Here is a 21,491-nt window from a genome sequence, read left to right on the forward strand (position 1 = left end):
CTTTCCCAGTTTTCAGGCCAATATTTCCCCAACTCCTCCCCCTCCCCTTCTCTATGGGTGTTCCTCTCCCCATACTCCCCTCATTACCTCCCTACCCCCAACAATCACATTCACTGGGGGTTCAGTCATGGCAGGACCAAGGGCTTCCCCTTCCACTGGTGCTCTTAATAGGCTATTCATTGCTACCTATGAGGTTGGAGCCCAGGGTCAATCCATGTATAGTCTTTGGGTAGTGGCTTAGTCTCTGGAAGCTCTGGTTGGTTGGCATTGTTGTTCATAAGGGGTCTTGAGCCCCTTCAAGCTCTTCCAGTCCTTTCTCTGATTCCTTCAACAGGGGTCCCATTCTCAGTTCAGTGGTTTGCTGTTGGCATTGGCCTATATATTTGCTGTATTCTGGCTATGTCTTTCAGGAGAGACCTACATCTGGTGCCTGTCAGCCTGCACTCTTTGCTTCATCCATCTTATCTAGTTTGGTGACTGTATATGTATGGGCCACATGTGGGGCAGGCTCTGAATGGGTGTTTCTTCTACCTCTGTTCTAAACTTTGTCTCCCTATCCCCTGCCAATGGTATTCTTGTTCCCCTTTTAAAGAAGGAGTGAAGCATTCGCATTTAGGTCATCTTTCTTGAGTTTCATTGGTTCTGTGCATCTAGGGTAATTTGAGCATTTGGGCTAATATCCACTTATCAATGAGTGCATAACATGTGTGTTTTTCTGTGATTGGGTTACCTCACTCAGGATGATATTGTCCAGTTCCATTAATTTGCCTATGAATTTCATAAAGTCATTGTTTTTGATAGCTGAGTAATATTCCACTGTGTCGATGTACCATATTTCCTGTATCTATTCCTCCTTTGAAGTCATCTGGGTTCTTTCCAGCTTCTGGCTATTATAAATAAGGCTGCTGTGAACATAGTGGAGCATGTGTCTTTGTTATATGTTGGGGCATTTTTTGGGTATATGCCGAAGAGAGGTATAGCTGGTTCCTCAGGTAGTTCAATGTCCAATTTTCTGAGGAACCCGCAGACTGATTTCCAGAATGGTTGTACCAGTCTGTAATCCCACCAACAATGGAGGAGTCTTCCTCTTCCTCTGAATCCTCACCACCATTTGCTGTCACCTGAGTTTTTGATCTTAGCCTTTCTGACTGGTGTGAGGTGGAATCTCAGGGTTGTTTTGATTTGCATTTCCCTTATGACTAAAGATGTTGAACATTTCTTTAGGTGTTTCTCAGCCATTTGGCATTCCTCAACTGTGAATTCTGTGTTTAGCTGTGAACACCATTTCTTTAAATAGGGTTATTTGTCTCCCTGCGGTCTAACTTCTTGAGTCCTTTGTATATTTTGGAAATAAGCCCTCTATCAGTTGTAGGATTGGTAAGGATCTTTTCCCAATCTGTTGGTTGCCGTTTTGTCCTAACAACAGTGTCCTTTTCCTTACAGAAGCTTTGCAGTTTTGTGAGATCTCATTTGTCGATTCTTGATCTTAGAGCATAAGCCATTGGTGTTTTGTTCGGGAAATTTTCTCCAGTGCCCAAGTGTTCGAGATGCTTCCCCACTTTTTCTTCGATTACTTTCAGTGTATCTGGTTTGATGTGGAGGTCTTTGATCTACTTGGACTTAAGGTTTGTACGGGGTGATAAGAATGGATCGATCTGCATTCTTCTACATGCTGACCTCCAGTTGAACCAGCACCATTTGCTGAAAATGCTATCTGTTTTCCATTGGATGGTTTTGGCTCCTTTGTCAAAAATCAAGTGACCAGGTTTGTAGGTTCATTTCTGAGTCTTCAATTCTATTCCATTGGTCTATCTGTCTGTCTCTGTACCAATACCATGCAGTTTTTATCACTACTGCTCTGTAATACTGATTGAGTTCAGGGATAGTGATTGCCCCGGAAGCCCTTTTATTGTTGAGGATAGTTTTAGCTATCCTGGGTTTTTTGTTATTCCAGGTGAATTGGCAAATTGTTCTGTCTAACTCTCTGAAGAATTGAATTGATAGTTTGATGGGGATTGCATTGAATCTGTAGATTGCTTTTGGTAAAATGGCCATTTTTACTATATTAATCCTGCCAATCTATGAGCATGGGAGATCTTTCCATCTTCAGAGATCTTCTTCAATTTCTTTCTTCAGTGGCTTGAAGTTCTTATCATACAGACCTTTCACTTGCTTGGTTAAAGTCACACCGAGATACTTTATATCGCTTGGGTCTATTATGAAGGGTGTTGTTTCCCTAATTTCTTTCTCGGCTTCTTTCTCTTTTGTGTAGAGGAAGGCTACTGATTTATTTGAGTTAATTTTATACCCAGGCACTTTGCTTAAGGTGCTCATCAGCTTTAGTAGTTCTCTGGTGGAACTTTTGGGATCACTTAAGTATACAATCATATCATCTGCAAAAAGTGATATTTTGACCTCTTCCTTTCCAATCTGTATCCCTTTGATCTCCTTTTTTTGTCTGATTGCTCTGACTAAGACTTTGAGAATTATATTGAATAAGTAGAGAGAGAGTGGGCAGTCTTTTCTAGCCCCTGATTTCAGTGGGATTGCTTCAAGTTTCTCTCCATTTAGTTTAACCATTAGCTACTGGTATGCTGTATATGGCTTTTACTATGGTTAGAATTCCTATTCTTTCCAGGACTTTTATCATGAAGGGGTGTTGAATTTTGTCAAATGCTTTCTCAGCATCTAACAAAATGATAACATGGTTTTGTTCTTTCAGTTTGTTTATATAATGGATTACGTTGATGGTTTTCCGTATATTAAACCATCCCTGCATGCCTGGGATGAAGCCTACTTGATCATGATGGATGATTGTTTTGATGTGTTCTTGGATTCAGTTTGCCAGAATTTTATTGAGTATTTTTGCATCAATATTCATAAGGGAAATTGGTCTGAGGTTCTCTTTCTTGTTGTGTCTTTGTGTGGTTTATGTATAAGAGTAATTGTGGCTTCACAGAAGGAATTCAGTCGCACTCCATCTGTTTCAATTTTGTGGAATAATTTGAATAGTATTGGTATGCGGTCTTCTATGAAGGTCGGACAGAATTCTGCATTGAACCCATCTGGACCTGGCCTCTTTTTGGTTGGGAGACCTTTAATGACATCTTCTGCTTCTTTAGGAGTTATGGGGTTGTTTAAATGGTTTATCTGTTCCTGATTTAATTTTGGTACCTTGTATCTGTCTAGGAAATTGTCCATTTCCTGCAGATTTTCAAGTTTTGTTGAATATAGGTTTTATTGTAAGATCTGATGATTTTTGAATTTCCTCTGATTCTGTAGTTATGTCTCCTTTTTCATTTCTGATTTTGTTAATTTGGACACATTCTCTGTGTCCTCTCGTTAGTCTGGCTAAGGGTTTATCTATCTTGTTGATTTTCTCAAAGAACCAACTTTTGGTTCTGTTGATTCTTTTTGTTTCTACTTGGTTGATTTCAGCTCTGAGTTTGATTATTTCCTGTCTTCTACTCCTCCTGGGTGCATTTGCTTCCTTTTGTTCTAGAGCTTTTAAGTGTGCTGTCAAGCTGCTTATATATGCTCTCTCCTATTTCTTTATGTAGGCACTCAGAGCTATGAGTTTTCCTCTTAGCACAGCTTTTATTGTGTCCCAAAAGTTTGGGTATGTTGTACCTTCATTTTCATTAAATTCTAAGAAGTCTTTAATTTCCTTCTTTATTTCATCCTTGACCATGTTATCATTGAGTAAAGCATTGTTCAATTTCCATGTATATGGGGGCGTACTTCCCTTATTGTTGTTGAAGACCAGCTTTAACACATGGTGGTCTGATAGGACAGATGGGATTATTTCTATCTTTCTGAATCTATTGAGGCCTGTTATATGACCAATTATGTGGTCATTTTTGGAGAAAGTACCATGATGTGGTGAGAAGAAGGTATATCCTTTTGTTTTAGGATAGAATGTTCTATAAATATGTTAAGTCCATTTGGTTCTTGACTTCTCTTAGTCTGTCTATGTCTCTAATTTCTGTTTCCATGATCTATCCATTGATGAGAGTGGGGTGTTGAAATCTCCTACTATTATTGTGAGGTGCAATGTGTGCTTTGAGCTTTAGTAAAGTTTCTTTTATGTATGTACGTGTCCTTGCATTTTGAGAATAGATATTTAGGATTACACAGCCTTATTTATAATAGCCAGAAGCTGGAAAGAACCCAGATGCCCTTCAACAGAGGAATGGATACAGAAAATGTGGTACATCTACACAATGGAATATTACTCAGCTATCAAAAACTACGCCTTGGAGTTGGGGATTTGGCTCAGTGGTAGAGCGCTTGCCTAGCAACCGCAAGGCAATGGGTTCGGTCCCCAGCTCCAAAAAAAAAAAAAAAAAGAAAAGAAAAGAAAAAAAAACAATGCCTTTATGAAATTCATAGACAAATGGTTGGAACTGGAAAATATCATCCTGAGTGAGGTAACCCAATCACAGAAAAACATACATGGTATGCACTCATTGATAAGTGGCTATTAGCCCAAATGCTTGAATTACCCTAGATGCGTAGAACACATGAAACTCAAGACTGATGATCAAAATGTGAATGCTTCACTCCTTCTTTAAATGAGGAAAAAGAATACCCTTGGCAGGGAAGGGAGAGGCAAAAATTAAAACAGAGACTGAAGGAACACCCATTCAGAGCCTGCCCCACATGTGGCCCATACATATACAGCCATCCAATTAGACAAGATGGATGAAGCAAACAAGTGCAGGCCGACAGGAGCCGGATGTAGACCTCTCCTGAGATACACAGCCAGAATACAGCAAATACAGAGGCAAATGCCAGCAGCCAACCACTGAGCTGAGAATAGGACCCCGTTGAAGGAATCAGAGAAAGAACTGGAAGAGCTTGAAGGGGCTCGAGACCCCATATGAACAACAATGCCAAGCAACCAGAGCTTCTAGGGACTAAGCCACTACCTAAAGATGATACATGGACTGACCCTGGACTCTGACCTCATAGGTAGCAATGAATATCCTAGTAAGATCACCAGTGGTAGGGGAAGCTAAGCTTGGTCCTGCTAAGACTGAACCCCCAGTGAAAGTGATTGTTGGGGGGAGGCAGCAATGGGGGGAGGATGGGGAGTGGAACACCCATAAGGAAGGGGAGGGATTAGGGGGATGTTTGTCCGGAAACCGGGAAAGGGAATAACACTCGAAATGTAAATAAGAAATACTCAAGTTAATAAAAAAGAAAAGAAAGAAAGAAATTCATACAGCAAAAAAAAAAGAGTTCAACTTGGTGGATTTTTCCTTTGATGAAAATGAAGTGTCCTTCCTTATCTTTTTTGATGACTTTTAGTTGAAAATTGATTTTATTTGATATTAGAATGGCTCCTCCAGCTTGCTTCTTCAGACCATTTGCTTGGAAAGTTGTTTTCCAGCCTTTCACTCTGAGGTAGTTTCTGTCTTTGTCTCTGAGGTGTGTTTCCTGTAGGCAGCAGAATGCAGGGTACTCATTGTGTATCCAGATTGTTAATCTATGTCTTTTTATTGGTGAGTTGAGTCCATTGATATTGAGAGATATTAAGGAATAGTGATTGCTGCTTCCTGTTATATTCGTATTTGGATGTGAGATTATGTTTGTGTGCTTTTCTTCTCTTTGTTTTGTTGCCAAGACGATTAGTTTCTTGCTTTTTCTAGGATGTAGCTTGCCTCCTTATGTTGGGCTTTACCATTTATTATCCTTTGTAGGGCTGGATTTGTCGAAAAATATTGTGTAAATTTGGTTTTGTCATGGAATATCTTGGTTTCTCCATCTATGTTAATTGAGAGTTTTGCTGGATACAGTAACCTGGGCTGGCATTTGTGTTCTTTTAGGGTCTGTATGACATCTGTCCAGGATCTTCTGGCTTCCATAGTCTCTGGTGAGAAATCTTGTGTGATTCTGATAGTTCTGCCTTTATATGTTACTTGACCTTTTTCCTTTACTGCTTTTAATATTCTTTGTTTTGTGCATTTGGTGTTTTGACTATTATGTGATGGGAGGAGTTTCTTTTCTGGTCCAATCTATTTGGAGTTCTGTAGGCTTCTTGTGTGTTTATGGGCATCTCTTTCTTTAGGTTAGGGAAGTTTTCTTCTATGATTTTGTTGAAGATATTTACTGATCCTTTGAGCTGGCAGTCTTCACTCTCTTCTATACCTATTATTTGGTTTGATCTTCTCATTGAGTTCTGGATTTCCTGTATGTTTTGGGCCAGAGATTTTTCTGTTTTACATTTTCTTTGACAGTTGAGTCGATGATTTCTATGGAATCTTCTGCTCCTGAGATTCTCTCTTCTTTCTCTTGTTTTCTGTTGGTGATGCTTGTTTCTACAGCTCCTTGTCTCTTCCTTTGGTTTTCTATATCCAGGTTTGTCTCCCTTTGTGCTTTCTTTATTGCTTCTATTTCCATTTTTAATTCCTTCACCTGTTTGATTGTGTTTTCCTGGAATTCTTTCAGGGATTTTTGTGATTCCTCTCTATAGGCTTCTACTTGTTTATTTATGTTTTCCTGAATTTCTCTAAGGAAGTTCTTCATGTCGTTCTTGAAGTCCTCCATCATCATGATCAAATATTTTTTTAAATCTAGATCTTGCTTTTGTGGTGTGTTTGGATATTCTGTGTTTGCTTTGGTGGGAGAATTGGGCTCCGGTGATGCCATATAGTCTTGGTTTCTGTTGCTTGGGTTTCTGCGCTTGCCTCTCGCTGTCAGGTTGTCTCTGGTGTTACCTTGTTCTGCTATTTCTGACAGTGGCTAGACCATCCTATGGGCCTGTGTGTCAGGAGTGCTGTAGATCTGCTTTCCTGTTTTTTTGCAGCCAGTTATGGGAACAGTGTTCTGCTTTCAGGGGTGTAGTCTTTCCTGTCTAATGGTCCAGCTGTTTCTGTGGGCGTGTGTCCTGAGTCCACCAGGCAGGTCACTTAGAGCAGAAAAGTTGGTCTTCCCTGTGGTCCTGAGGCTGAAGTTGCTCCTGGGGGGCTGCTTTTGAGTTCTCCCTGAGGGTAGCAACCAGGAGGACCTGGGCCCCCTTTTCCTGGGGCCCCGGTGCACTGGGGTTCCAGATGGCTTTAAGTGTTTTCCTCTGGAGTCAGAAATGTGGGCAGAGTGTAGTCTCTTCTGGCTTCCCAGGCATGTCTGCCACTCTGAAAGTTTAGCTCTCCCTCCCATGGGATTTGGTTGCAGGGAGCTGTTGAGCAGGTCCCTTTAGGTCCAGGAGGTGTCTCGACTGCAGGGGACCTGCCTCTTGAGTGCCTCTATCTTCCTGTTCCCAGAGGCCTTATACAGTTTCCTCTTGGGAGGAGCCAGGGATGTGCTCAGGGGTGGGCAGGATTGGTGTTCTCTCCCATTATGCAGTATTAGGAATGCCTACCTGTCCAGGTGGTGAGCTCTCTCTCCCCTGGGGTTTGGGAGCAGGGAGCTGTGGGTTGAGATCAGAGAGGTTCGAGCTCCAGCTAAAAACCCCTGTTTATCCATTGATAACAGGAAGGCTACTGATTTTTTGTAGTTAATTTTATATCCAGCCACTTCTCCGAAGTTATTTATCAGGTTTAGAAGTTTTCTTTTTTTTTTTTTTTTTTTATTATCTTGAGTATTTCTTATATACATTTCAAGTGTTATTCCCTTTCCCGGTTTCCGGACAGACATCACCCTCCCCCCTCCCCTTCCTTATGGGTGTTCCCCTCCCAAACCTCCCCCCATTGCCACCCTCCCCGCATAGTCTAGTTCACTGGGGGTTCAGTCTTAGCAGGACCCAGGGCTTCCCCATCCACTGGTGCTCTTACTAGGATATTCATTGCTACCTATGGGGACAGAGTCCAGGGTCAGTCCATGTATAGTCTTTAGGTAGTGGCTTAGTCCCTGGAAGCTCTGGTTGCTTGACATTGTTGTACTTTTGGGGTCTCGAGCACCTTCAAGCTCTTCCAGTTCTTTCTCTGATTCCTTCAACGGGGGACCTATTCTCAGTTCAGTGGTTTGCTGCTGGCATTCGCCTCTGTATTTGCTGTATTCTGGCTGTGTCTCTCAGGAGCGATCTACATCCGGCTCCTGTCGGTCTGCACTTCTTTGCTTCATCCATCTTGTCTAATTGGGTGGCTGTATATGTATGGGCCACCTGTGGGGCAGGCTCTGAATGGGTGTTCCTTCAGTCTCTGTTTTAATCTTTGCCTCTCCCTTCCCTGCCAAGGGTATTCTTTTTCCTCATTTAAAGAAGGAGTGAAGCATTCACATTTTGATCATCCGTCTTGAGTTTCGTTTGTTCTAGGGATCTAGGGTAATTCAAGCATTTGGGCTAATAGCCACTTATCAATGAGTGCATACCATGTATGTCTTTCTGTGAGTGGGTTAGCTCACTCAGGATGATATTTTCCAGTTCCAACCATTTGCCTACGAATTTCATAAACTCGTTGTTTTTGATAGCTGAGTAATATTCCATTGTGTAGATGTACCACATTTTCTGTATCCATTCCTCTGTTGAAGGGCATCTGGGTTCTTTCCAGCTTCTGGCTATTATAAATAAGGCTGCGATGAACATAGTGGAGCACGTGTCTCTTTTATATGTTGAGGCATCTTTTGGGTATATGCCCAAGAGAGGTATGGCTGGATCCTCAGGCAGTTCAGTGTCCAATTTTCTGAGGAACCTCCAGACTGATTTCCAGAATGGTTTTACCAGTCTGCAATCCCACCAACAATGGAGGAGTGTTCCTCTTTCTCCACATCCTCAACAGCATCTGCTGTCACCTGAGTTTTTGATCTTAGCCATTCTCACTGGTGTGAGGTGAAATCTCAGGGTTGTTTTGATTTGCATTTCCCTTATGACTAAAGATGTTGAACATTTCTTTAGGTGTTTCTCAGCCGTTCGGCATTCCTCAGCTGTGAATTCTTTGTTCAGCTCTGAACCCCATTTTTTAATAGGGTTATTTGTTTCCCTGCGGTCTAACTTCTTGAGTTCTTTGTATATTTTGGATATAAGGCCTCTATCTGTTATAGGATTGGTAAAGATCTTTTCCCAATCTGTTGGTTGTCGTTTTGTCCTAACCACAGTGTCCTTTGCCTTACAGAAGCTTTGCAGTTTTATGAGATCCCATTTGTCGATTCTTGATCTTAGAGCATAAGCCATTGGTGTTTTGTTCAGGAAATTTTTTCCAGTGCCCATGTGTTCCAGATGCTTCCCTAGTTTTTCTTCTATTAGTTTGAGTGTGTCTGGTTTGATGTGGAGGTCCTTGATCCACTTGGACTTAAGCTTTGTACAGGGTGATAAGCATGGATCGATCTGCATTCTTCTACATGTTGCCCTCCAGTTGAAACAGCACCATTTGCTGAAAATGCTATCTTTTTTCCATTGGATGGTTTTGGCTCCTTTGTCAAAAATCAAGTGACCATAGGTGTGTGGGTTCATTTCTGGGTCTTCAATTCTGTTCCATTGGTCTATCTGTCTGTCTCTGTACCAATACCCTGCAGTTTTTATCACTATTGCTCTGTAATACTGCTTGAGTTCAGGGATAGTGATTCCCCCTGAAGTCCTCTTATTGTTGAGGATAGCTTTAGCTATCCTGGGTTTTTTGTTATTCCAGATGAATTTGCAAATTGTTCTGTCTAACTCTTTGAAGAATTGGACTGGTATTTTGATGGGGATTGCATTGAATCTGTAGATTGCTTTTGGTAAAATAGCCATTTTTACTATATTAATCCTGCCAATTCATGAGCATGGGAGATCTTTCCATCTTCTGAGGTCTTCTTCAATTTCTTTCCTCAGTGTCTTGAAGTTCTTATTGTACAGATCTTTTACTTGCTTGGTTAAAGTCACACCGAGGTACTTTATATTATTTGGGTCTATTATGAAGGGTGTCGTTTCCCTAATTTCTTTCTCGGCTTGTTTCTCTTTTGTATAGAGGAAGGCAACTGATTTATTTGAGTTAATTTTATACCCAGCCACTTTGCTGAAGTTGTTTATCAGCTTTAGTAGTTCTCTGGTGGAACTTTTGGGATCACTTAAATATACTATCATGTCGTCTGCAAATAGTGATATTTTGACCTCTTCTTTTCCGATCTGTATCCCCTTGATCTCCTTTTGTTGTCTGATTGCTCTGGCTAGAACTTCAAGAACTATATTGAATAAGTAGGGAGAGAGTGGGCAGCCTTGTCTAGTCCCTGATTTTAGTGGGATTGCTTCAAGTTTCTCTCCATTTAGTTTAATGTTAGCAACTGGTTTGCTGTATATGGCTTTTACTATGTTTAGGTATGGGCCTTGAATTCCTATTCTTTCCAGGACTTTTATCATGAAGGGGTGTTGAATTTTGTCAAATGCTTTCTCAGCATCTAATGAAATGATCATGTGGTTCTGTTCTTTCAGTTTGTTTATATGATGGATCACGGTGATGGTTTTCCTTATATTAAACCATCCCTGCATGCCTGGGATGAAGCCTACTTGATCATGGTGGATGATTGTTTTGATGTGCTCTTGAATTCGGTTTGCCAGAATTTTATTGAGTATTTTTGCGTCGATATTCATAAGGGAAATTGGTCTGAAGTTCTCTTTCTTTGTTGGGTCTTTGTGTGGTTTAGGTATAAGAGTAATTGTGGCTTCATAGAAGGAATTCGGTAGTGATCCATCTGTTTCAATTTTGTGGAATAGTTTGGATAATATTTGTATAAGGTCTTCTATGAAGGTTTGATAGAATTCTGCACTAAACCCGTCTGGACCTGGGCTCTTTTTGGTTGGGAGTCCTTTAATGACTGCTTCTATTTCCTTAGGAGTTATGGGGTTGTTTAACTGGTTTATCTGTTCCTGATTTAACTTCGATACCTGGTATCTGTCTAGGAAATTGTCCATTTCCTGAAGATTTTCAAGTTTTGTTGAATATAGGTTTTTATAGTAAGATCTGATGATTTTTTGAATTTCCTCTGAATCTGTAGTTATGTCTCCCTTTTCATTTCTGATTTTGTTAATTTGGACGCACTCTCTGTGTCCTCCTGTTAGTCTGGCTAAGGGTTTATCTATCTTGTTGATTTTCTCAAAGAACCAACTTTTGGTTCTGTTGATTCTTTCTATGGTCCTTTTTGTTTCTACTTGGTTGATTTCAGCTCTGAGTTTGATTATTTCCTGCCTTCTACTCCTCCTGGGTGTATTTGCTTCTTTTTGTTCCAGAGCTTTTAGGTGTGCTGTCAAGCTGCTGACATATGCTCTTTCCTGTTTCTTTCTGCAGGCACTCAGCGCTATGAGTTTTCCTCTTAGCACAGCTTTCATTGTGTCCCATAAGTTTGGGTATGTTGTACCTTCATTTTCATTAAATTCTAAAAAGTTTTTAATTTCTTTTTTATTTCTTCCTTGACCAGGTTATCATTGAGTAGAGCATTGTTCAATTTCCACGTATATGTGGGCATTCTTCCCTTATTGTTATTGAAGACCAGTTTTAGGCCGTGGTGGTCCGATAGCACGCATGGGATTATTTCTATCTTTCTGTACCTGTTGAGGCCCGTTTTTTGACCAATTATATGGTCAATTTTGGAGAAAGTACCATGAGGAGCCGAGAAGAAGGTATATCCTTTTGCTTTAGGATAGAATGTTCTATAAATATCCGTTAAGTCCATTTGGCTCATGACTTCTCTTAGTCTGTCTACATCTCTGTTTAATTTCTGTTTCCATGATCTGTCCATTGATGAGAGTGGGGTGTTGAAATCTCCCACTATTATTGTGTGAGGTGCAATGTGTGTTTTGAGCTTTAGTAAGGTTTCTTTTACATATGTAGGTGCCCTTGTATTTGTGGCATAGATATTTAGGATTGAGAGTTCATCTTGGTGGATTTTTCCTTTGATGAATATGAAGTGTCCTTCCTTATCTTTTTTGATGACTTTTAGTTGAAAATTGATTTTATTTGATATTAGAATGGCTACTCCAGCTTGCTTCTTCTGACCATTTGCTTGGATAATTGTTTTCCAGCCTTTCACTCTGAGGTAATGTCTGTCTTTGTCTCTGAGGTGTGTTTCCTGTAGGCAGCAGAATGCAGGGTCCTCGTTGCGTATCCAGTTTGTTAATCTATGTCTTTTTATTGGGGAGTTGAGGCCATTGATATTGAGAGATATTAAGGAATAGTGATTATTGCTTCCCGTTATATTCATATTTGGAAGTGAGGTTATGTTTGTGTGCTTTCATTCTCTTTGTTTTGTTGCCAAGATGATTAGTTTCTTGCTTCTAGGGTATAGCTTGCCTCCTTATGTTGGGCTTTTCCCTTTATTATCCTTTGTAGTGCTGGACTTGTAGAAAGATATTGTGTAAATTTGGTTTTGTCATGGAATATCTTGGTTTCTCCATCTATGTTAATTGAGAGTTTTGCAGGATACAGTAACCTGGGCTGGCATTTGTGTTCTCTTAGGGTCTGTATGACATCTGTCCAGGATCTTCTGGCCTTCATAGTTTCTGGCGAAAAGTCTGGTGTGATTCTGATAGGTCTGCCTTTATATGTTACTTGACCTTTTTCCCTTACTGCTTTTAATATTCTTTCTTTATTTTGTGCGTTTGGTGTTTTGACAATTATGTGTCGGGAGGTGTTTCTTTTCTGGTCCAATCTATTTGGAGTTCTGTAGGCGTCTTGTATGCCTATGGGTATCTCTTTTTTTAGGTTAGGGAAGTTTTCTTCTATGATTTTGTTGAAGATATTTACTGGTCCTTTGAGCTGGGAGTCTTCACTCTCTTCTCTACCTATTATCCTTAGGTTTGATCTTCTCATTGAGTCCTGGATTTCCTGTATGTTTTGGACCAGTAGCTTTTTCTGCTTTACATTATCTTTGACAGTTGAGTCAATGATTTCTATGGAATCTTCTGCTCCCGAGATTCTCTCTTCCATCTCTTGTATTCTGTTGGTGAAGCTTGTATCTACAGCTCCTTGTCTTTTCTTTTGATTTTCTATGTCCAGGGTTGTTCCATGTGTTCTTTCTTGATTGCTTCTATTTCCATTTTTAATTCCTTCAACTGTTTGATTGTGTTTTCCTGGAATTGTTTCAGGGATTTTTGCGATTCCTCTCTGTAGGCTTCTACTTGTTCTCTAAGGGAGTTCTTTATGTCTTTCTTGAAGTCCTCCAGCATCATGATCAAATATGATTTTGAAACTAGGTCTTGCTTTTCTGGTGTGTTTGGATATTCCGTGTTTGCTTTGGTGGGAGAATTGGGCTCCGATGATGCCATGTAGTCTTGGTTTCTGTTGCTTGGGTTCCTGTGCTTGCCTCTCGCCATCAGATTATCTCTAGTGTTACTTTGTTCTGCTATTTCTGACAGTGGCTAGACTGTCCTATAACCTGTGTGTCAGGAGTGCTGTAGACCTGTTTTCCTGTTTTCTTTCAGCCAGTTATGGGGACAGAGTGTTCTGCTTTCGGTCCTGTAGTTTTTCCTCTCTACAGGTCTTCAGCTGTTCCTGTGGGCCTGTGTCTTGAGTTCACCAGGCAGGTTTCTTGCAGGGGAAAAGTTGGTCCTACCTGTGGGTCCAAGGCTCAAGTTTGCTCGTGGGGTACTGCCTAAGTCCTCTCCGCTGTGGCAGCAACCGGGAAAATCTGTGCCGCTCCTTCCGGGAGCCTCCGTGCACCAGGGTTTCAGATGACGTTTGGTGTTTTCCTCTGGCGCCTGGATGTGCACAGAGTGCAGTCTCTTCTGGTTTCCCAGGCGTGTCCGCCTGTCTGAAGGTTCAGCTCTCCCTCCCACGGGATTTGGTTGCAGAGAACTGTTTATCCGGTCTGTTTCCTTCAGGTTCCGGCAGTGTCTCAGACGCAGGTGTCCTGCCGCTCCCGGGCCCTCCCCTACGGGAACCCAGAGGCCTTATACAGTTGCCTCTTGGGCCAGGGATGTGGGCAGGGGTGGGCAGTGTTGGTGGTCTCCTCCGCTCTGCAGCCTCAGGAGTGCCCACCTGATCAGGCGGTGAGGTCTCTCTCCCACGGGGTTTGGGAGCAGAGAGCTGCTGCGGTCCGGGATCCACCGGTGTGGTTTAGAAGTTTTCTGGTGGAATTTTTGGGATCACTGAAGTGTACTATCATGTCATCTACAAATAGTGATATTTTGACTTCTTCCTTTCCAATGTGTGTCCCTTTGACCTCCTTTTGTTGTCTAATTGCTCTGGCTAGGTCTTAAAGTACTATATTGAATAGGTAGGGAGAGAGTGGGAAGCCTTGTCTAGTCCCTGATTTTAGTGGGGTTGCTTAAAGTTTCTTACCATTTAGTTTGATGTTGGCTAATGGTTTGCTGTATATTGCTATACTATGTTTATGTATGGGCCTTGAATTCCTATCTTTCCAAGACTTTTATCATGAAGGTTATTGAATTTTGTCAAATGATTTCTCATCATGTGGTTTTTTTTCCCCTTTCAGTTTGTTTATATAGTGGATTAGTTTGATGGATGTTCTTATATTGAACCATCCCTCCATCCCCGGGATCAAGTGTACTTGGTTATTGTTATGTTAGACTTGTGGCTTGCGACACCATACCAGGCCAATAATTGTTCCACTTTGAAAGGTTCATTGGGAACAATTGTGTCAAGAGGGGGTCAAAAGAGGGAGAAGAGCAGTAAAAGAGAAGAGGAGGGGGGCAGAAAGTGTCTGCCTTTTATTTGAACTGTGACATAACTGCTCCCATGTGAAGGTGGGAGCTGAACCAAATGTATGCTGGGAATGTATGGTGACCAATTGACATCACTGCTGGAGGCTAATGTGTTCTGATAACAACAATCATGATGGATGATCCTTTTGAGGTGTCCTTAGATTCAGTTTGTGGGAATATTACTGAATATTTCTGCATTAATATTCATACAGGGTGTTGGTCTGATGTTCTCTTCCTTTGTTGAGTATCTGTGTCATTTAGGTATGAGTATAACTGTGGCTTCATAGACTGAATTGGGTAGTGTTCCTTCTGTATCTGTTTTGTGGAATAGTTTGAACAATATTGGAATTAGGTCTTCTTTAATAGTCTGATAAAATTCTGCACTAAACCCATCTGGTCCTGGGCTGTTTGAGGTTGGGCGATTTTACTGACTGTTTCTCTTTCTTCAGGGGTTATGGACTGTTTAGATGGTTTATCTTATTGTGATTTGGTACCTGGTATCTGTCTAGAAAATTGTCCATTTCATCCAGATTTTCCAGTTTTGTTAAGTATGTGGGTTTTTTTTCCCCCTTTTAAGGTAGAATCTCGTGATTTTTTTGAATCCTCAGCTTTTGTTATTATTTGTTGTTATTTTTCATTTCTGATTTTGTTAATTTGGTTACTGTCTCTGTGCCCTCTGATTAGACTAGCTAAGGGTTTATCTATCTTGTTGGCTTTCTCAAAGACCAGCTCCCGTTTTTGTCGATTTTTGTATCGTTCCTTTTGTTTCTACTTGGTTAATTTCAACCATGAATTTGATTATTTTCTGCCATCTACTCCTCTTTGGTATATTTGCTTCTTTTTTTTCTATACTTTCAGATGTGTTCTCAAGTTGCTAGTGTATGCTGTCTCCAGTTTTTGTTTGTTTGTTTTTTGTTTTGTTTTGTTTTGTTTTTGTTTTTTTAGAGGCATTCGGAGCTATGAGTTTTCCTCTTAGCACTGCTTTCTCTTTGTCCCATCTTGTTAGATTTTTTTCTTTAATGAGTATGAAGTGTTCTCTCTTCTCTTTTTGATAGCTTCAAGTCAATTTTATTTGATATTATAATGGCTACTCAAGCTTGTTTCTTGGAACAATTTGCTTGGAAATTTTTTTTCAGCCTTTTACTCTGAGTTAGTGACTGTCTTGGTCACTAAGTTGTATTTACTGTACACAGGAAATCTAAGGAATCTTAGAAAGTACTGAAAAAGCTTGAAGGGGCTTGAGACCCCATATGAACAACAATGCCAACCAACCAGAGCTTCCAAGGACTAAGCCACTACCCAAAGATTATACATGGACTGACCCTGGGCTCCAACCTCATAGGTAGCAATGAATAGCCTAGTAAGAGCACCAGTGGAAGGGGAAGCCCTTGGTCCTGCCAAGACTGAACCCCCAGTGAATGTGATTGTTGGGGGGAGGGTGGTAATAGGGGGAGGGTGGGGAGGGGAACAGCCATAGAGAAGGGGAGGGGAGGGATTAGGGGGGTGTTGGCCCAGAAACCAGGAAAGGGAATAACAATCGAAATGTGAATAAGAAATACCCAAGTTAATAAAGATTAAAAAAAAAAGAATTAGCAAACTTTTGGTTAACAGAAAAAAAGGATAAACAGGCTGAGAAAGAAATTAGAGAAACGACACTATAGCAATTGTCATACACAATACAAAATGCATTGGTTTGACTTTAACCAAACATGTAAAAATTCTGTATGATAAGAATATCAAGTCTCTGAAGAAAAAAATCAAAGATCTCAGAAGATGGAAAGACCTCCATCTCATGGATTTTTCAGGATTAACATAGCAAAAATAACCATCTTGAGGAAAGCAACTACAGATTCAATGCAATTCTCATCAAAATTCCAACTCAATTCTTCATAGAGTAAGAAAAAGCAATTTTCAAATTCATTTGGAATAACAAAAAAACAAAACAAAACAAAACAATAAAACAACGATAGCAAAAACTATTCCCAACAGGAAAAGAAAATTCCAGGGGAATCACCATCTCTGACCTCAACTATATTATATTATATAATAATAATATACTACATACTATATTATTGTGATAAAAACTGCATGGTATTGCTAGGGAGAGATGCAGGTAAATCAATGGAATAGAATTGAAGACCCAGAAATGAACCCACAAACCTATGGTTACTTGACCTTTGACAAAGGAGCTAAAACCATCCAGTGGAAAAAAAGAATTTTCAACAAATGGTGCTGGTTCAACTGGAGGTCAGCAAGTAGAAGAATGCAAATTGACCCATTCTTATCTCCTTGTACAAAGCTGAAGTCCAAGTGGATCAAGGACCTCTATGTAAAATAAGATACACTCAAACTAATAGAAGCAAAACTGGAGAAGTGCCTCAAACAGGTAGGCACAATGGAAAATTTCCTGAATAGATCACTAATGGCTTATGCTCTAAGATCAAAAATCAACAAAGGGGGCTTCATAAAATTGCAAAGCTTCTGTAAGGCAAAGGACACTGTCAATAGGACAAAACAGCAAACTACAGATTAGGAAAAGATCTTTACCATCCCTCTATCTGATAGAGGGCTAATATAAAATATCTACAAAAACTCAAGAAGTTAGACTCCAGATAATCAAATAACTCTATTAAAAATGGGGTACAGAGGCAAACAAAGAATTCTCAACTGAGGAATACTGGATGGCTGAGAGGAAGCACTTAGAGAAATGTTCAACAACCTTAGTAATCAGGGAAATGAAAATCAAAACAACCCTGAGATTCCACCTCACACCAGTCTGAATGGCTAAGATCAAAAACTCAGGTGACAGCAGATGCTGGCAAGAATGTGACGAAAGAGGAACATTATTCCATTGCTGGTGGAATTCCAAGCTGGTACAACCCCCTTGGAAATCAGTCTGATGGTTCCCCAGAAAATTGGAAATCGATCTACCTAAATACACAGAAATACCACTCTTGGGAATATACCCAAAAGATGTCTGACCATGCCACAGGGACACATGTTCCACTATGTTCATATTGGCCTTATTTGTGGTAGCCAGAAGCTGGAAACACCACAGATGTTCTACAACAGAAGAATGAATACAGAAAATGTGGTTCATTTACACAACGGAATACTACTCAGGTATTAAAATCCATGACTTCATGAAATTCTTGGGCAAATAGATAGAATTAGAAAATATCATCCTCAGTGAGGTAACCTAGTCACAAAAGAACATACATGGTTTGTACTCACTGATAATTGGATATTAACCCAAAAGCTGGGAATAACTAAGATACAATTACAGACCACATGAAGCTCAAGAAGATGGAAGACCAAAGTGTGAATGCTTCCAACCTTCTTAGCAAGGGAAACAAAATACTCAAGGGGGGAAATAAGAAGACAACATGTGGAGCAGAGATTGAAACAAAGATCATACAGAGACTTCCACACCTGGGGGACCCATCTCATATATAGACACCAAACTGCGACACTATTTCAGATGCCAAGAAGTGCATGCTTACAGGAGTTTGCTATAGGTGTCTCTTGAGAGACTTAGCCAGAGTCTGACAAATAGAGGAGAATGCTCACAGGTACCCATTGGACTGAGCACAGGAGGAGTTAGAGAAAGGACTGAAGGAGTTGATGGGGTTTGCAACCCATAGGAAGAACAACACTGTCAACCAACCAGAATCCCCCAGAGTTCCCAGGACTAAACACCTACCAAAGAGTATACATGGGGGACCCATGGCTCCAGCCACACATGTATCAGAGTATGGCCCTATAGGACATTAGTGGGAGGAGAGGCCCTTTGTCCTTGGAAGGCTAGAATCCCCAGTATAGGGAATGTCAGGACAGGGAGTCAGGAGTAGGTAGGCATGTGTGGGAGCACCCTCATAGAAGCAGGGACAGGGAGGATGGGATAGGGGGTTCCCAGAGGGGAAACCAGGAAAGGGGATAACCTATGAAATGTAAATAAAATATCCAAAAAATGCAGAATGTTTTCAATGGAGATGAAATATTCCGTTTTTTTAGGAAAGCTTGTTAAATTCCAGAATAAACAACTCAATCATTTCAAAACATCCCTGAAATGATCAGATTCACTAGGATACTCACTCCCCAAGCTTATGTGAGTAGAATGGTTGATTGAGAGACACTGTTAGACAAACCAAGCTGCCTGGAAAGGGCTCAGACCACCTGAGCTGTCTGAAAGAGACACTACCACCCATGCTTAGACAGCTTTCAGAGGTACAGCTAGCTGTCTTTGAGTCATTTAACTTCCTGTAAACAGTTCTTCACAACATTCCTGTAAGGGACCCTGATGAAATGTTTGGGTTGACCATGTTGGGTGTTGATGGTATCCTGGCTTCTGTCTTCAATGTTTTGTTTTTTTTTTTTATCTAGGGTGAGTAAGTTTTGTTCTCCTGTCTTACTATTAGTAACTTTTTTCACAGGTGATTTGAAGAACTATAGATTTTAAAAATGGCATGAAGAAAAAGATAAAAAGCCAGAGACTACAGTAAACAACGAGTGACTGGCTTCTGCAACTAACAGAAGCTCTAATTCGGGACACTTGGGGAACCTTTTTACAGTGTTAACCTGAATGGTCCCCTAGGATGTGAGAGTGCAATTCTTAGAACCACACTCCAAGTTCCTCTAAAGGCATAGAGATCTGCCATTTAAGAGCTTCTCCATAAAAGAGATGAACAATCCCTCAAACAGTAGCCAGAGAAACTTCCCATCTCTGTGAGTACAAAAAGCCAAGCACCAAGCAGACAATATTTCATGTTGACAAATGTAAATACTCAAATTTATTGCTAGAAGCTCTGTTCTGGAAATAGACTACCTCTGCTAATGATCAAGTCTGAGGTAGACGGAAGGACTATGCTTTAGCACATTCAAAGGTTTGACACATTATCTGAAACCAAGGGTTCAAACTCTTGTTCCATGCCATACTACATGTATGAAGGGAAGCAAATTGTCTATTGGTAAATTCTTGGTTCTTGTCACATAAAATCAAATTAGTTTCTTCTGACCCATATTCTCAAAGAACTACCAAAAAATAGTGATGTAAGATAGCTCTAAGATGAAATGCACTACTTGGGCCAGGGATAGATCGTGCCTACTGAAGAGTCTGAAGTATAATTAAAATAGTGTCATGACCCTCTTTTCTTGGAAAATTCCAACTTTCTTTTTTTGTTTGTTTTGCTTTTTGTTTTTGTTTTCATAAAATTTGTTATTCATATGTTTACATACATTGTATTAAGATTCCTTGCTCTGTCCAGATCTCCAGCTGATTCTTTGGGGAGCAGGATCAGGGTTGGCAGCACCTGTCCTGCTCTGGGGTCCATATGCAATAGCCACCAGTTCATCATGCAGATGTGAGTGTATGTCTAATTATTGATGCCCCAAAAGGAAATAACTTCTAGTAAATTATTGCACTCCATAGAAAGCTTAGCTACAACAAAAAATAGAAAATTGAGGAGTACACTGAATGCTTGTTTGTTTAAATACAGTTCAAAGAGATGGTACGGGTGGCTAAAAATGATGCTGCCTCATAGGTGCAGAAGTGATCCCTTGCAACTACTCTGTAGAGCTGGCCCTGGGTTCATGAGAGTGAGTGAGCTGTCCCTGTCCCTCAGTGACTAAAGCACTTGGGGAAACTGGTCCTATACCTCACCTGGACAGCACAGAAGAGCTGATATAGGTGGTACGGGCACTGGTAAAACAGCCCCTTGCATGCTGCAGAGTATAAGAAGGGAAAACTGGCCCAGCCTGTAAAGCTAGCCCTGGGACTTCACAGTTGTGAGGTGTGAATGCAGAGGTGATGATGACACACACACACACACACACACACACACACACACACACACACACACACACACACTCACACTGTGATAATTAAGAGAGCTGGTGCAGAGTGCAGAGGGCATGAGACTGGAGGAGAGCTAACCCTGCCTGCTCACTGGCTGTAGCACTCTGGAAAGCGGACCCTACACCTTGCCTGGACAACACAGTGTAGCTAGCCTTGCTGGTGACGGCACAGATAAGCCAGTCCCTCTCATGTTGTAGGGTGTGAGAACAAGAAAACTGGACCGGCCCTTTTCCTGCTACAGTACTTGGGAAATAGACCCAGAGCTTTGACTGGGCAGTACAGGGGTGCTGACTGTGGATCCATGGCTGCAACTGAGCAGGCCTAGAGGGCATGAGGGCAGAATAGCTGATACTGCTTCCTGAGAAAGGCAACATTGGGTGGCCTAGCTACAGCAGCGCTGTACAGCTTACTGTGGTGATGTAACTAACAGAGAACCTGCAGGCTGACCGGGACATCTACAGATCAAGCCCAGATCCAGGGCTCTGAGTTGGCCCACTCCTGAATCTATATCATAGTGAATGGTTGTGACTCCTGAAAGGGACAGTCCTGCTGTTCCAAAGCTGCAGGATTTTTATGACATAAGGCAACAGTGGGATAACAGGGAGGAGTTCTGGTGAGGTTCCAAAACTGATGATATCCTAGAAGCCAGAGACCAGGAACCAGAACAAAGAGTCATTGTAATGAACACTTGGAAGGGAAGATATACTATGGGACACACTGTGACATATTGCAGCTTCCATGATGAGATGCTTTCCATGCTCTTCTCTCTCTCTCTCTCTCTCTCTCTCTCTCTCTCTCTCTCTCTCTCTCTCTCTGTGTGTGTGTGTGTGTGTGTGTGTGTGTGTGTGCATTCCAACTTTCTTTTTTTGTTTGTTTTGCTTTTTGTTTTTGTTTTCATAAAATTTGTTATTCATATGTTTACATACATTGTATTAAGATTGAGGTTCTAAAGGCAAAGGGAGAGTATGAGGGACAGGAATATAAGTGGGACTGGGGTACATGGTGTGAAGATCACAGAGAATCAACTTAAAAGTTTTTGTTCTTTGATATTTCATCACATGTTTTTAT

At 40.9% G+C, this 21,491-nt stretch overlaps 1 pseudogene; it reads right to left on the reverse strand.

Annotated features, from left to right (window-relative positions):
• Tgif1-ps1 (TGFB-induced factor homeobox 1, pseudogene 1) overlaps window positions 1-20,755 on the reverse strand; it is a 32,696-nt pseudogene extending 11,941 nt beyond the window's left edge.
• Between the last annotated feature and the right edge of the window lie 736 nt (window positions 20,756-21,491).

This window comes from Rattus norvegicus, chromosome 2, assembly GCF_036323735.1.
Source record: "Rattus norvegicus strain BN/NHsdMcwi chromosome 2, GRCr8, whole genome shotgun sequence".
NCBI classification, from domain to species: domain Eukaryota; kingdom Metazoa; phylum Chordata; class Mammalia; order Rodentia; family Muridae; genus Rattus; species Rattus norvegicus.